This window comes from Arachis stenosperma, chromosome 7 (genome assembly GCF_014773155.1).
Source record: "Arachis stenosperma cultivar V10309 chromosome 7, arast.V10309.gnm1.PFL2, whole genome shotgun sequence".
Lineage (NCBI taxonomy): Eukaryota > Viridiplantae > Streptophyta > Magnoliopsida > Fabales > Fabaceae > Arachis > Arachis stenosperma.
This window is the reverse complement of record NC_080383.1, coordinates 40,865,690-40,881,541: the sequence shown is the minus strand read 5'-3', so window position 1 is coordinate 40,881,541 and position 15,852 is coordinate 40,865,690. Positions and strand designations below refer to the sequence as shown.

Sequence of the window (15,852 nt, the reverse complement as noted above, 5' to 3'; positions counted from 1 at the left end):
GGACATTTTCTTAGCATACCTCTATACCTCTCCCAGGCATTATAAAGGGATTCATGATCCTCTTGTTTAAAGCCTTGGATGTCCAGCCTTAGTTGTGTCATCCTCTTTGGAGGGTAAAAATGATTCAGGAATTTGTCTGTTAACTGTTTCCATGTCTTTATGCTTGCTGTAGGTTGGTTATTCAACCACCTTTTGGCTTGGTCTTTTACAGCAAATGGGAACAGTAATAGTCTGTAGACATCCTGATCTACCTCTTTATCATGTACTGTGTCAGCAATTTGTAAGAACTGTGCCAGAAACTCAGTAGGTTCTTCCTGTGGAAGACCGGAATACTGGCAATTTTGCTGCACTATGATAATGAGTTGAGGATTTAGCTCAAAGCTGCTTGCTTTGATGGGGGGCGTGCAGATGCTACTCCCATATGCAGCTGTAATGGGGTTAGCATATGACCCCAGGGTCCTTCTGGACTGATCAATTCCACTTAAGTCCATGATGGACAAAAGGGAAATGAGAATGATTGCAAAGAGATAAATTTTGTTTATTTTTTTTTTTTTGAAATAACCGAAAAAATAAAATATAATAAAACAAAATAAAAGGAAAATAAAATAAAATTCGAAAATTAAAAATAAAATAAGATCAAAGTAAATTGAGAACTGAATCAATTAGTGAAAAAAAGATTTTGAAAACAGCAATTAAGAAGATATGATTGAAAAATTTTTATGAAAAAGATTTGATTTTTAAAAAGAGGAAAGAGAAAAACAGCAAAAAGACACCAAACTTAAAATTTTTAGAAATCAAACACTAATTTTTTTCGAAAATTTTAAGAGAAAAACACAAAGAGGACACCAAACTTAGAACTTTTATGAATCAAAAAGGGACTAAGAACATGCAAAAATCGAAAATTAAAAGAAAAACAAAAGCATGCAATTGACACCAAACTTAGAATATGAAACTAGACTCAACTAAAAGACTCTAAACCAACAAAAATAAAACAGTCCTAATCTAAGCAACAAAATAAACCGTCAGTTGTCCAAACTCGAACAATCCCCGGCAACGGCGCCAAAAACTTGGTGCACGAAATTGCAATAACACTTTTGCAATCCCGCACAACTAACCAGCAAGTGCACTGGGTCGTCCAAGTAATACCTTGCGTGAGCAAGGGTCGATCCCACGGAGATTGTCGGCTTGAAGCAAGCTATGGTTATCTTGTAAATCTTAGTCAGGATATCAGAAATTATCAGGATTGATTGTAAGAAGCAAAAGAACATGTAATGGTTACTTGTACTGCAGTAATGAAGAATGGGTTGAGGTTTGGAGATGCTCCATCTTCCGAATCTCTACTTTCCTACTGTCTTCTTCATCAAACACGCATGTCTCCTTCCATGGCAAGCTCGTGTAGGGTCTCACTGTTGTCAGCAGCTACCTCCCATCCGCGCAGTGAAAGCTAATGCACACACTCTGTCACAGTGCTGCCAATCACCGGTTTGGTTCCCTCCCCTACCGGAATAGAATCACTCTTTTGCGTCTGTCACTAACGCCCAGTAGGTTACAGGTTTGAAGCACGTCACAGTCATTCAATCATTGAATCCTACTCAGAATACCACAGACAAGGTTTAGACCTTCCGGATTCTCTTGAATGCTGCCATCAGGTCCTGCCTATACCACGAAGATTCCGATGAAAGAACCCAAGAGATAACTACTCAATCTAAGATAGAACAGAGGTGGTTGTCAGGCACGTGTTCATAGTTGAGAATGATGATGATTGTCACGGATCGTCACATTCATCCGGATTAAGAACAAGTGTTATCTTAGAATCGAAGCAAGCATGATTGAATAAGAAACAGTAGTAATTGCATTAATCCATCAAGACACAGCAGAGCTCCTCACCCCCAACCATGGGGTTTAGAGGCTCATACTGTGGAAAGAACGTGTACAAAATGTTATGGGGTCATAAGGTACGGATACAATGTCAAAAGATCCTATATGTAGTAAACTAGTGTCCTAAGGTTTACAGAAATGAGTAAATGACAGAAAAATCCACTTCCGGGCCCACTTGGTGTGTGCTTGGGCTGAGCAATGAAGGAATTTCGTGTAGAGACCTTTTCTGGAGTTAAACGCCAGCTTTCATGCCAGTTTGGGCGTTTAACTCCAAATTTTATGCCAGTTCCGGCGTTTAACGCTGGAATTTCTGTAGGTGACTTTGAGCGCCGGTTTGGGCCATCAAATCTTGGGCAAAGTATGGACTATTATATATTGCTAAAAAGCCCAGGATGTCTACTTTCCAATGCCGTTGAGAGCGCGCCAATTGGGCTTCTGTAGCTCCAGAAAATCCACTTTGAGTGCAGGGAGGTCAGAATCCAACAGCATCTGCAGTCCTTTTCAGTCTCTGGATCAGATTTTTGCTCAGGACCCTCAATTTCAGTCAAAAAATACCTGAAATCACAGAAAAACACACAAACTCATAGTAAAGTCCAGAAATGTGAATTTTAATTAAAAACTAATAAAAATATACTAAAAACTAACTAAAAGATACTAAAAACATACTAAAAATAATGCCAAAAAGCATACAAATTATCCGCTCATCAGCCTTCCAATAAGTGCTTCTTTAATGTCATTAGCTTGACAGACAACTCCTTTCAAGGAGGAAGATAGTCATAGAAGAATAAATCCTCACTCCTTACTGGGAGCTTCCTTCCTGTGCTCTCATGGAATAGCGTAATACGCTCAAGAGATAGGATTTTGTTCACTGCCTGAGGCAGGGTTGGGCTTGCAGCAATATGCTAGTGTCCCTTCTTGTCACTTCCCTTTTCCATGGTGAATACCATGGTGGGATAAGTGAATACCACCATCTTCCATGGTGAAAAGCCCTCGGTAGGGATATTTTTATTTTTCCAGTCCCTATGTATCTTCCTTTTGGGGCCTTCCTCCTTGGTGGATGGTGTACATCCAACACTAAACTTACGTTTGGTCTTAGGAGGGATTGAATGAGTTCCATCCAAGGGAGGAGGCTTGGATGCTGAATCCTTTATGCAAGTGCCTCCTTTGTCAGGGGGTAATGGAGGTTCCAGAACCTTAAATATCATACAGTCCTTATCCAAGGTAACCTCTTGGATTCCCAGCTTCTCCATTACTATACTTGACCCTGGGTCACACAGAGCCTTCTCGAAGGTCATAGTGCCTATGGTGCAAGGAATCAGAAAGCATCCAGGATCTGGAAGCATCAAAGGTAGCTCTTGCTGAACCAAAGCATGGAGTTCTTTGGTAAGCAGTGGAGGCTCTTCCTCCAAAGGCCTTGTACCAGATAGCTTGGCATTCAGCCTCATAAGAGCTCCTAGGTATCGAACAACTTGCTCTTCCCTAGTGTCTTCATCCTCATTTAAGGATGAGTAGTCATCAGAACTCAAACACTGAAGAAGTACACTCAAAGGAACTTCAATGATCTTTATGGTTTCCTTTGGTTCTGAGATAGAGGTTTCTTGAGTGGGCTTTAAGCACTCAAGGGGTGTGCTTTCACTGGCATTCAACGCCATCTCTGTCAGCTTATTGGACATTGAGCACCCTCACTGTCCACCCTGACTGGCGTTAAATGCCAGCCCCTCTATGCTTTTGGGCATTGAATGCCCAGCAGGGATGTCCTTGCTGGCATTCAACACCAACTTCTCTGGGTGTATGGGCATTGAACGCCCAGCCAGTGCTCCATGGCTGGCGTTCAATGCCAGCTCTGTTGCCAAGATGGGCGCTGAACGCCTAGTTAGGGCTTCTTCACTGGCGTTCAGTGCCAGGATTATTGCCATTATGGGCGTTGAACGCCTAGTGAGGGCTTCCTCACTGGCGTTTAATGCCTTCCTAGTCTCTCCAGACTCGGTTTCTATCTCAGTAGAAGGTATCAGATTTAAACTTAAGCTAAGATCATACAGGGCTTTGTCAAAAATGATCTTTCCAGTAATCCATTGGATCTGAAAGCTCTATGGATCTGGTATCTTCCTTGGTAGCTCATGCTGAATTAGGATACTGTACTTCTTAGTAAGTATCTCTATCTCATCTCCCCTTAGGTCCTTCTTTTCAAATACCTCTGTAAAAGAGATATTGACTTGCAATTCCTTAAGGGTTATTGGGAAATGAGCCAACTGCTCATCTGCCAGTTCTTTTTGCATGCCAAGGAAGTGTGGCTCTTGAGGTTCTTTCACCTCTGCAAGGGTGAGCTCTGTGTTCATCACAGGCTCCTCTTGCATGCCAAAAGAAGAATTAACTTGAGGTTCTGTCTCCTCTTTGGGGCCATGCTCACTGGCAGTCTCAGGATCCTCTTGGTCCCTGCTTACCTTAAGTCCCTCAGTAGCATGCTCCTGAGGTTCGGCCTCCATGGTGAGGACTACTATCCCACCTTATTTTAAGGTCTCTATGTCTAGAACTTCTGTCCTAGCTGAGGTCTCCTCACAGGGGTATAAGTGCTGGTTATTGGCAACTATCTCAATGAGCTCATCTGCCTCTTCATGTGTCTCTAGAAGGTATAGAGAACCACCTGCAAAGTGATCTATTGTCTCTTTGGCCATCTCAGAGATAGCTTCATAGAAGATGATCGTCTTGCCCCATCCAGACAACACATGAGGGGGGCAATTTCTGAACATCAGCTTGTACCTCACCCAAGCATCACGGAGAGACTCACTCTCCTTCTGCCTAAAGGTCTGGACATCTGTCACCGGCTTTGCTAGTCTCTATGAGGGAGAGAACTTGTTCAGAAAATTGTTAATAACCTCATCCCAGGTGTTTATATTTCCTCTGAGTTCCATATGCCACCATTCATTTGCTTGAGCATTCAGAGCAAATGGTAAGATTTTTAGTCTAGGGGCTTCATAGTTCACTCTATTGACCTCTATAGTGTCACAAAACTGTAGGAAGTCGGAGATGAACTTACTGGGGTCTTCCTGTGGGTGTCCATGAAACTGGCACTTTTGCCGTAATAGCATGATCTGGTCCATGTTGACCTTAAAGACATCTGAGTCAATAGGAATATTAAATAAATACGGGCCTTGAGGTCTCCTAATTTGAATATTCCCTTTTGGATCCATAGTGACTTCAGTGTTCCTGCATACATAAATAGGAAAAAGAAAACAAGAGAGAAGAGAAATGGGAGCTCTATGTCAAAGAATAGATGTGATCAAGAAAGGAAAGAAGAATAAAGATAGAAGAAGGAGAAGAAGAAAGAAGATAAAGAATTAAAAGAAGTAGAAGAAAATTACCTTGAAAGAAAAGATAGAAGTAAATAAGAGAGGATAAAAGTTGAGAAGAGAGAGAATGTTTTGAATGAATAGAAGCAACAGAAGAAGATGTATAAATAGAAAAAGTAAATAAGAATTAAAATATTTTTATTTTTTATTTATTATTTATTTTCAAAATTTAAATTAATTAATTTAAAATGATTTAAATTTTAATTGTTAAATTTTCAAAAATAGAGGAGGGAAGAGAAGAAGAAGTTTTCAAAAATTAAGAAGAGAAAAGAGTTAGTTAGGTGATTTTGAAAAAGAAGAGATAGAAGAAGAGAAGTAGTTTTTGAAATTTAAGAGGGGAAAGGAGTTAGTTAGGTGGTTTTGAAAAAGAAAAGAGAGAGAAGAAGATATTATTTTCGAAAATTAAAGAGGGAAGAGTTAGTTAGGAGGTTTTGAAAATTAAGAGAGAGAAGATAAGATATTATTTAAAAAGATTTTGAATTTTAAAAATAAAATAGAAGATAAGATAAGAAAAGATTTGAAATTAAAAAATATAAGATAGAAATTTAAAAGATTTGAAAAAGATTGAATCTTAAAATTAGAAGTTAGAAAAGATAGGATAAGAAACTAAAAAGATAAGATTTTGAAATTTGATTTTGAAAAAGATTTGATTTAAAAATTTGAAATTTGAAAAAGATAAGATAAGATTTTTAAATTTTGAATAAGATATGATAAGATTTTTAAAATAAGATTTTTTTGAAAAAGATATGATTTTTATTTTTGAAAAAATGATTTTTTGAAAACTTGACAACTAAGATACGATAAGATAAAATATTGAAATTGAAATATGAATTTTATTAAAAAATTTTCGAAAATTATGCAAAAAATAAAGTTAAAAAAGATAATTTTTTTTATTTTTGAATTTATGATGAAAGAGATAAACACAAAAAAGACACAAGACTTAAAATTTTTAGATCTAGCACCCTTACTTTCGAAAAAATTGGAGGGAAACACCAAGGGATACCAAACATAAAAATTTTAAGATCAAGACATAAACAAAACACAAGAACACTTTGAAGACTAACAAGAACACTAAGAACAAGACTCAAAGAAATTTAGCGAACACATAAAGAACACCAAACTTAAAATTTTAGAAAACTAAGAAACAATTTTCGAAAACCCAAAAGAAAATAAATAAGAAAACACCAAACTTAAAAATTGAAACAAGATTTAAACAAAGAAAATTTATTTTTGAAATTTTTTTGGAAGGACTCAAAGGAACACAGTTACCTAATTCATAAGTCAATGCTCTAACCAATTGAACACAAAAAATAAAAATTATTTTTGGAAAAAAAAATTAGAGTTTTCGAAAAAATTAGAGAAGAAGAAAAATAAAAATAAAAGATTCAAATAAGAACACACTTAAAGACTCTCAATCAGAAAGCTAAGGATGCTTGAAAAATAAAAATAAAATTTTTGAAAAAGGTTTTTAGAAAAAAGTTCTAAAAATTTTTGAAAAATTAAGGAAGAAAACAAAAATAAAAGAAAAATTACCTGAGCGAATCCCCAAACTTTCGTACAGCCGTAGTACCAACAAGTGCATTGGGTCGTCCAAGTAATAACTAAGCGAGTCAGGCTCAATCCTACGAGGATTGTGGTTTGAAGCAAGCTATGGTTGTCTTGCAGGTCTTAGTTAAACGGAATCAGAAATTCGTTGATTGTATGTTGATTGATTAAATGTCATAAATGTTGAAAGGGGTAAAACCAATTGGATTAAATAATAGGAATTATATGATGGGAATAGAGTTGACAGTTGGAGTTGCTTTGCCTTTCGGAATTAACTCTGGTACTACTCCTCTCCTCGCTTGTGAGTGATTTCTTCATTGGCAGGCTGTATGTGATTGGCACTAGTTTGAGCAGCTGCCAATATACCTCCGGATCTGAACCCCAGGTTTAGTGTGGATCCTTCTCTACTTGAGGGTGAAGTTCCTGCAGGCTATTCTCCTTAATGATCCTACTCAAAACGCCACAGATAAGGTCAAATCTTCTGGATCAGAGAATGCTGCATCTTTGGGTTCTAGCTTCTACCACAGAGATCCTAATCTCCCCAGAAATCGACTGAACTGATGTCTCGAGAAGTCCCTAACGACGTCGTGGATTAGCCGTCTGAGAGATGTATATTCAAGCTGTTGGTCGTCCTTGTCCGGTGAAAGACGCATTCTGACCCAAGTAGACACGGGTGTTTGTCAGGCACGTTCATCTTAATATGATGAACAGAGCTAATTGGTTAGATCATCCTCTTCACCATGATGAAGTACAAAGATACATCTTGGAATTAATCAAACATGGATCGAAGAGAAATAGTAGTACTTTTATTAATTCATAGGACATAGCAGGGCTCCTCCCCTCAACCTAGGAGGTTTAGAAACTCATACTGAAAGGAAAATACAATGTAAAATGAAAATATGGCAGACCTATCTTAGTGAGAGGTGTAAAAATTCTTTAAATACTAGGTTAATGACTAAGGATTACACAGAAAGCATAAAACAGTCTATTTAGGGCTAAAATTTACTTTTGGGGCTACTTGGTGAGTGTTTGGAATGAGTTTTGATGAGATCCACGTGCTATGAGGCTCCTTGGGCGTGGAACACCAGCTAGGGGGTCCTCTCTAGGCCTTTGGATGCTGGGCTCTGCTCTTTGGGCACTGGACGCTTGGAAGGAGGCAGGAAGCTGGCGTTGAATGCTAGTTTTGGGCCTTTGAATCCGAAGCAAAGTATGAACTATTATATATTTCTGGAAAGCTCTGAAAGTCAGCTTTCCATAGCTATTGAGAGCACTCCATTAGGACTTTTGTAGCTCCAGAAAAGCTCTTCCAAATGTAGGCAGGTCAGATTTGGACAGCATTTGCAGTGCTTTCTTTGTCTCTAAATCAGACTTCTGCTCCAGCTCCTCAATTTCAGCCAGAAAATATCTGAAATTGCCCAAAAACACAAAAACTCATAGTAGAATCCAAAAATGTGAATTTAACACTAAAACCTATAAAAACTCAATAAAAACTAAATAAAAACTACTAAAAATTATATGAAAATGATGTTAAAAAGGGTATAAAATATCCGCTCATCATTGATCAGGATCATAAGCTTCTTCTTCAATAGAAGCTTCCTGAGTACTACCAGCTACAGTTTGCATCCCAGTCAGATGCTGAGAGATCATGTTGACTTGTTGGGTCAAGATCTTATTCTGAGCCAGTATAGCATTCAGAGTCTCAACTTTATGAACTCCTTTCTTCTGAGAGATTCCATGGTTTACAGGATTTCTTTTAGAAGTGTACATGAACTGGTTGTTAGCAACCATCTCAATGAGTTCTCTTGGTTCTGTAGGCATTTTCTTCAAGTGGAGAGATCCACCTGCAGAGTTGTCCAATGAAATTTTGGACAATTCAGATAAACCATCATAGAACACGCATATGATGGACCACTCTGAGAGCATGTCAGGAGGACATCTCCTGATCAGTTGCTTGTATCTTTTCCAAACTTCATAGAGAGATTCACCTTCTCTTTGTTTGAAGGTTTGAACTTCCACTCTAATTTTGCTCATTCTTTTAAGGGGAAAGAACTTAGCTAGAAAAGCATTAACCAGCTTTTCATAAAAGTCAAGACTCTCTCTTGGTTGGGCATCCAACCATAGATTAGCTCTGTCTCTTTAAGCAAAGGGAAAGAGCATCAGCTTGTAAACTTCAGGATTAAGTCCATTAGTCTTTACAGTATCACAGATCTGTAAGAATTCAGCTAAAAACTGATGTGGATCTTCCACTGGAAGTCCATGGAATTTGTAGTTCTGCTGTAAAAGAGAGACTAACTAAGGCTTAAGCTCAAAATTGTTAGCTCCAATGGCAAGTACAGAGATGCTTCTGCCATAAAAGTCAGAGGTAGGCATGGTGAAGTCACGAAGGACCTTTCTTGGCTCCTCTTGAGGTTTGGCCATGTCCTCTCTTTCTTGTTCAAAACTTTCTGAAAGGTCTCTTCTGGAGTGTTGTGCTTTAACTTGTTGTAAATGCCTCCTTAGAGTCTTCTCCCAAGATCAGGAATCAAGAAGGGTTCTTTATCCTATTCCTGGTCATAAACAAGAAGAAAAGAAAGAAAAGAAGAGAAAACTTTTTATGCCAATAGACAAGAAGCTCCTCCTTAAAGTCAGATGTGAAGAGAGAAGAAGAAGATAGAAAAGAAATAAAAGAAGTAGAAGAAGGATACTTTGAAAATAGGGAATAGAAGTAAATAAAAGAAGATGGAAGATGAGGGAGGGGGAGTAATTCAAATAAATAGAAGTGAGAAAAAGAGAAGTATAAATAGAAAAAGTAAATAAGAATTAAAATATTTTTGTTTTTATTTATTTATTTAATTAATTTCAAAAATTAAGTTATTAATTTAAAAAGAATTGAAAATTAGTTATTGATTTTCGAAAATAGAAGGGAGAGAAGAGGAGGTAGTTTTCGAAAATTAAGAGAGATGAGAGTTAGTTAGGAGGTTTTGAAAAAGAAGAGAGAGAGGAAGAGCGATAGTTTTCGAAAATTAAGGAAGAGAAGAGTTAGTTAGGTAGTTTTGAAAAAGAAGAGAGAGAAGATAAGATATTAATTAAGAAAAGATTTGAAATTAAAATTTAAAATTAGAAAAAGATAAGATAATAAATTAAATAGTTTTGAAAAAGATACGATTTTTAAAATTTGGAAGTTAGAAAAGATAAGATAAGAAATTAAAAAGATTTGAAAAACAATTCGAAAAAGATAAGATTTTGAAATTTGAAAAAGATAAGATAAGATTTTTAAATTTTGAACAAGATATGTAAGATTTTGAAAAAGATAAGATTTTTTTTTGAAAAAGATATGATGTTTATTTTTGAAAAGATTTGATTTTTAAAAACTTGACAAATAAGATAAGATAAAATAAAATTTTGAAATTGAAATCTGGATTTTATTTTAAAATTTTGAAAATTTAATAAAAATAAAAATAGAAAAGTTATTTCTTTATTTTTGAATTTAATGATGAAAGAGAAAAAAAGTAAAGGACACAAAACTTAAAATTTTTAGATCTAATGCACCCAATTTTCGAAAATTTAGAGGGAAAACATAATGGGACACCTAACTTAATAATTTTAAGATCAAAACATAAAAAAGACTCAAGAACACTTTGAAAAGAAGAAGAAGAACAAGACTCAAGAAATTTAAAGAACACAAGAACATAAAAAGGACACCAAACTTAAAATTTTTAGAAAACTAAACAGAATTTTTTGAAAATTAAAAGAAAAATAACAAGACACCAAACTTAAAGACTTCACATAAGATTTAACCAAAGAAAATATTTTTGAAATTTTTTGAAAGAAAGCTTTGAAGAAAACAAAAATTTCAAGCAAGAACAAACACAAAAGACTCAAAACAAGAACAAAGATTAAAGAAAGAAAATAAAAATATTTTTGAAAAACTTTTTAAAATTTTCAAAAAAATAGAGAAGAAGAAAATAAAAATAAAAGACTCAACAAGAACAAAAATTGAACAAAGAAAAGAAAAATATTTTTGAAAAAATTTTTTATTTTTTCGAAAATTTGAAGAAGAAGAAAATAAAAATCAAGGACTCAACAAAATAAAAATTACCTGATCTAGGGAGCAAGACAATCCTTCAGATTGTCCAAACTCAACAATCCTCGGCAATGGCGCCAAAAACTTGGTAGCAAGAATCCCCACTGTAACAGCCCAATTACCCCAAGCCTTACCTCTAGCCGTAAAGCAAAGGTTAATGAGAGGTTACGACAATTCTAAGGCTTATACATACATACATACATACATACATACATATATATATATATATATATATATATATATATATATATATATATATATATATATATATATATATATTCTATAAGCCCAATGAAGAATTAAGCTCAAAGACAGAGTTACAAAAGCATGAAACATTCACACGAAGCTAACGCATAAGATACAAGGTATATGTATAAGAGAATAAAACATATATAAATATAAGAATATAATAACCATAGAGAATTAGCCGCAGCTTGCGGAGTTTAAGCTGACTAGTTACAAATAGAAAGATACAGAGTTTTAGGATTTAAAACAGCTTATACAACCTATCTCTCACATAAGCCTCTAAGGACATAAAGATAAATATACAAAAGGTGGGATAATACTACGACGAAAGTAAAATAGAAATAAACAAGGAACGAGCCTTACTCCGCTCTGTCACCATATCCGCAATCTCACTGAAGTAGATTACGACCTGTATCTAAAAAACTACAACAAAGTATGGAATGAGAACCGGAGGTTCTCAGTATGGTAACTGATGAGCGGATAATTTGTACGCTTTTTGGCATTGTTTTTAGTATGTTTTTAGTATGATCTAGTTAGTTTTTAGTATATTTTTATTAGTTTTTAGCTAAAATTCACTTTTCTGGACTTTACTATGAGTTTGTGTGTTTTTCTGTGATTTCAGGTATTTTCTGGCTGAAATTGAGGGACCTGAGCAAAAATCTGATTCAGAGACTGAAAAGGACTGTAGATGTTGTTGGATTCTGACCTCCCTGCACTCGAAGTGGATTTTCTGGAGCTACAGAAGCCCAATTGACGCGCTCTCAACGGCGTTGGAAAGTAGACATCCTGGGCTTTCCAGCAATATATGATAGTCCATACTTTGCGCAAGATTGGATGGCCCAAACCGGCGTTCAAAGTCACCCTCAGAATTCCCAGCGTTAAACGCCGAAACTGGCACAAGAATGGGAGTTAAACGCCCAAACTGGCACCAAAGCTGGCGTTTAACTCCAAGAAGAGTCTCTACACGAAAAATGCTTCATTGCTCAGCCCAAGCACACACCAAGTGGGCCCGGAAGTGGATTTTTATGTCATTTACTCATCTTTGTAATCCTTAGGCTACTAGTTCCCTATAAGTAGGACCTTTTACTATTGTATTTTCATCTTTCAATCTGAGAACCTTTTGATCATGTTTTTATGATTGAACCCTCTTTGGGAGGCTGGCCTCACGGCTATGCCTAGACCTTGTTCTTATGTATTTTCAACGGTGGAGTTTCTACACACCATAGATTAAGGTGTGGAGCTCTGCTGTACCTCGAGTATTAATGCAATTACTATTGTTCTTCTATTCAATTCCACTTGTTCTTGTTCCAAGATATCACTTGTTCTTCAACTTGATGAATGTGATGATCCGTGACACTCATCATCATTCTCACCTATGAACGTGTGACTGACAACCACCTCCGTTCTACCTTAGATTGGGTGAATATCTCTTGGATTCCTGATACGCGATGCATGGTTGATCGCCTGACAACCGAGCGCTCGCCTGACAACCGAGCCAGCCATTTCGTGAGATCAGAGTCTTCGTGGTATAGGCAAGAACTGATGGCGGCATTCAAGAGAATCCGGAAGGTCTAACCTTGTCTGTGGTATTCTGAGTAGAATTCAATGATTGAATGACTGTGACGTGCTTCAAACTCCTGAGGGCGGGGCGTTAGTGACAGACGCAAAAGAATCACTGGATTCTATTCCGGCCTGATCGAGAACCGACAGATGGATAGCCGTGCCGTGACAGGGTGCGTTGAACATTTCCACTGAGAGGATGGGAGGTAGCCACTGACAACGGTGAAACCCTTGCATAAGCTTGCCATGGAAAGGAGTAAGAAGGATTGGATGAAGACAGTAGGAAAGCAGAGAGACAGAAGGGACAAAACATCTTCATACGCTTATCTGAAGCTCTCACCAATGATATACATAAGTATCTCTATCTTTATCTTTATGTTTTATTCGTATATCACCCATACCCATTTGAGTCTGCCTGACTAAGATTTACAAGGTGACCATAGCTTGCTTCATACCAACAATCTCCTTGGGATCGACCCTTACTCGCGTAAGGTTTATTACTTGGACGACCCAGTGCACTTGCTGGTTAGTTGTGCGAAGTTGTAGTGATCACAATTTCGTGCACCAAGTTTTTGGCGCCGTTGCCGGGGATTGTTTCGTGTATGGACAACTGACGGTTTATCTTGTTGCTTAGATTAGGTATTTTTCAGAATTCTTAAGAATGAGTTCTAGAGTTTCATGATGATCTGTTGAAGTCTGGCTGACTGTGAAGCCATGTCTAATCTTATTGGACCGAGGTTTTAACTGATCATCACAAGAGCTTGTTGATCTCTATCAATCTGGCTATTGGAGCAATGATCTGCTAAGGCTTGGCTGGCCATTGGCCATGTCTAGTGTTTTGGACCGAAGCTTTCTTTGAAAGCTTGGCTGGCTGTGAAGCCATGTCTAATTCCTGGACCGGAGTCTTAGACTAGCATTGCAATGATTCCTGGAATCCAAATTGAGAATTCTGAAACCTTTATTTTCTATTTTCATATAATTTTCGAAAAAGCACAAAAAAAATTACAAAACCATAAAAAAAAAACAAAAAAAAAGATTTTATGTTTCTTGTTGAGTCTAGTGTCTAATTTTAAGTTTGGTGTCTTGCATGCATTGTTTATTTGATCTTGGTTCTATTTTCAAGTCAATAGTACAGGGAATTGAAGATTCAGAACATGCAGCAGAGGAATTACACAGAAAAAGCTGGGCGTTCAAAACGCCCAGGGAAGAAGGACAGACTGGCATTTAAACGCCAGCCAGGGTGCCTGGTTGGGCGTTTAACGCCCAAAAAGGTAGTGCATTGGGTGTTAAACGCCAGAATGCGCACCATTCTGGGCGTTTAACGCCAGGATAGCACAAGTGGGAGGATTTTGTTTTCAAAATCGATTTTTTTCAAGTTTTCAAAGTTTTTCAAAATCAAATCTTTTTCAAATCATATCTTTTCAATCAAATCTTTTTCAAAATCAATTTCTTTCCTTTTTCAAAGATACTTGCTAACAATTAATGATTTGATTGAGCAATTCAAGTATGTTGCCTTTTCTGTTGAGAAAGGTTTAATGTTTGAATCATATCTTTTCTTGTTAGCCAAGTCACTAATTTTTAAAAATCAAATCTTGTTAAAATTGTTTTCAAATCATATCTTTTCAATCATATCTTTTTTTAAAAAAAACCATAACTTTTCAATCAAATCCTTTTAATCACATCTTTTTCAAAATAGTTTTCAATCATATCTTTTTAAATTCTAATTTCAAAATCTTTTTCAAAAATTACTTGATTTCTTTTTCACTCTTGATTTTCGAAAATCAAATTAAAGTTTTTCAAAATGTTTTTAAAATCTTTTTAATTTAATTTTCGAAATTTCTTCCTCCCTTCTCACATCCTTCTATTTATGGAGTAACACTCCTTTTCAATGCACAATTCGAACTCTATCTCACTAAGTTCGAATTCTTCTACCTCTTTCTTCTATTTTTCTATTCCTCTGACACCTCAAGGAATCTCTATACTGTGATATAGAGGATTCCACATTTTCTTGTTCTCTTCTCTTTCATATGAGCAGGAACAAAGACAAAGGCATTCTTTTTGAGGCTGACCCTGAACCTGAAAGGACCTTGAAACGAAAGCTAAGAGAAGCTAAGGCACAACTCTCTGTAGAGGACCTAACAGAAATTTTCAAAGAAGAAGAAACCATGGCAGCCGAAAACAACAACAATGCAAACAATGCAAGGAAGGTGCTGGGTGACTTTACTGCACCTACTCCCGACTTCTATGGGAGAAGCATATCTATCCCTGCCATTGGAGCAAACAACTTTGAGCTTAAGCCTCAATTAGTTTCTCTAATGCAACAGAATTGCAAGTTCCATGGACTTCCATTGGAAGATCCTCATCAGTTCTTAGCTGAATTCTTGCAAATCTGTGACACTGTCAAGACTAATGGGGTTGACCCTGAGGTCTACAGACTTATGTTATTCCCTTTTGCTGTAAGAGACAGAGCTAGAATATGGTTAGACTCACAACCTAAAGAAAGCCTGGACTCATGGGAAAAGCTAGTCAATGCCTTCTTGGCAAAGTTCTTTCCACCTCAAAAATTGAGTAAGCTTAGAGTGGAGGTCCAAACCTTCAGACAGAAGGATGGAGAATCCCTCTATGAAGCTTGGGAAAGATACAAACAATTGATTAGAAAATGTCCTTCTGACATGCTTTCTGAATGGAGCATCATAGGTATTTTCTATGATGGTCTCTCTGAACTATCCAAGATGTCCTTGGATAGCTCTGCTGGAGGATCTCTTCATCTGAAGAAGATGCCTACAGAAGCTCAAGAACTAATTGAAATGGTTGCAAATAACCAATTCATGTACACTTCTGAAAGGAATCCTGTGAACAATGGGACAAATCAGAAGAAAGGAGTTCTTGAGATTGATACTCTGAATGCCATTCTGGCTCAGAACAAGATATTGACTCAACAAGTCAATTTGATTTCTCAAAGTCTGTCTGGAATGCAAAATGCACCAATCAGTACTAAGGATGCGTCATCTGAAGAAGAAGCTTATGATCCTGAGAACCTTTCAATGGAAGAGGTGAATTACATAGGAGAACTCTATGGAAACACCTATAATTCTTCATGGAGAAATCATCCAAATTTCTCATGGAAGGATCAACAGAGACCTCAACAAGGTTTCAATAACAATAATGGTGGAAGAAACAGGTTTAGCAATGGCAAACCTTTTCCATCATCTT

General features: G+C 36.7%; 1 non-coding gene across 1 annotated transcript; it reads right to left on the bottom strand.

Annotated features, from left to right (window-relative positions):
• Positions 1-15,209: 15,209 nt before the first annotated feature.
• Positions 15,210-15,317, bottom strand: LOC130942795 (small nucleolar RNA R71). The gene has a single exon (XR_009071346.1). It is a non-coding gene; the product is annotated as a small nucleolar RNA R71 (small nucleolar RNA).
• Positions 15,318-15,852: the final 535 nt, after the last annotated feature.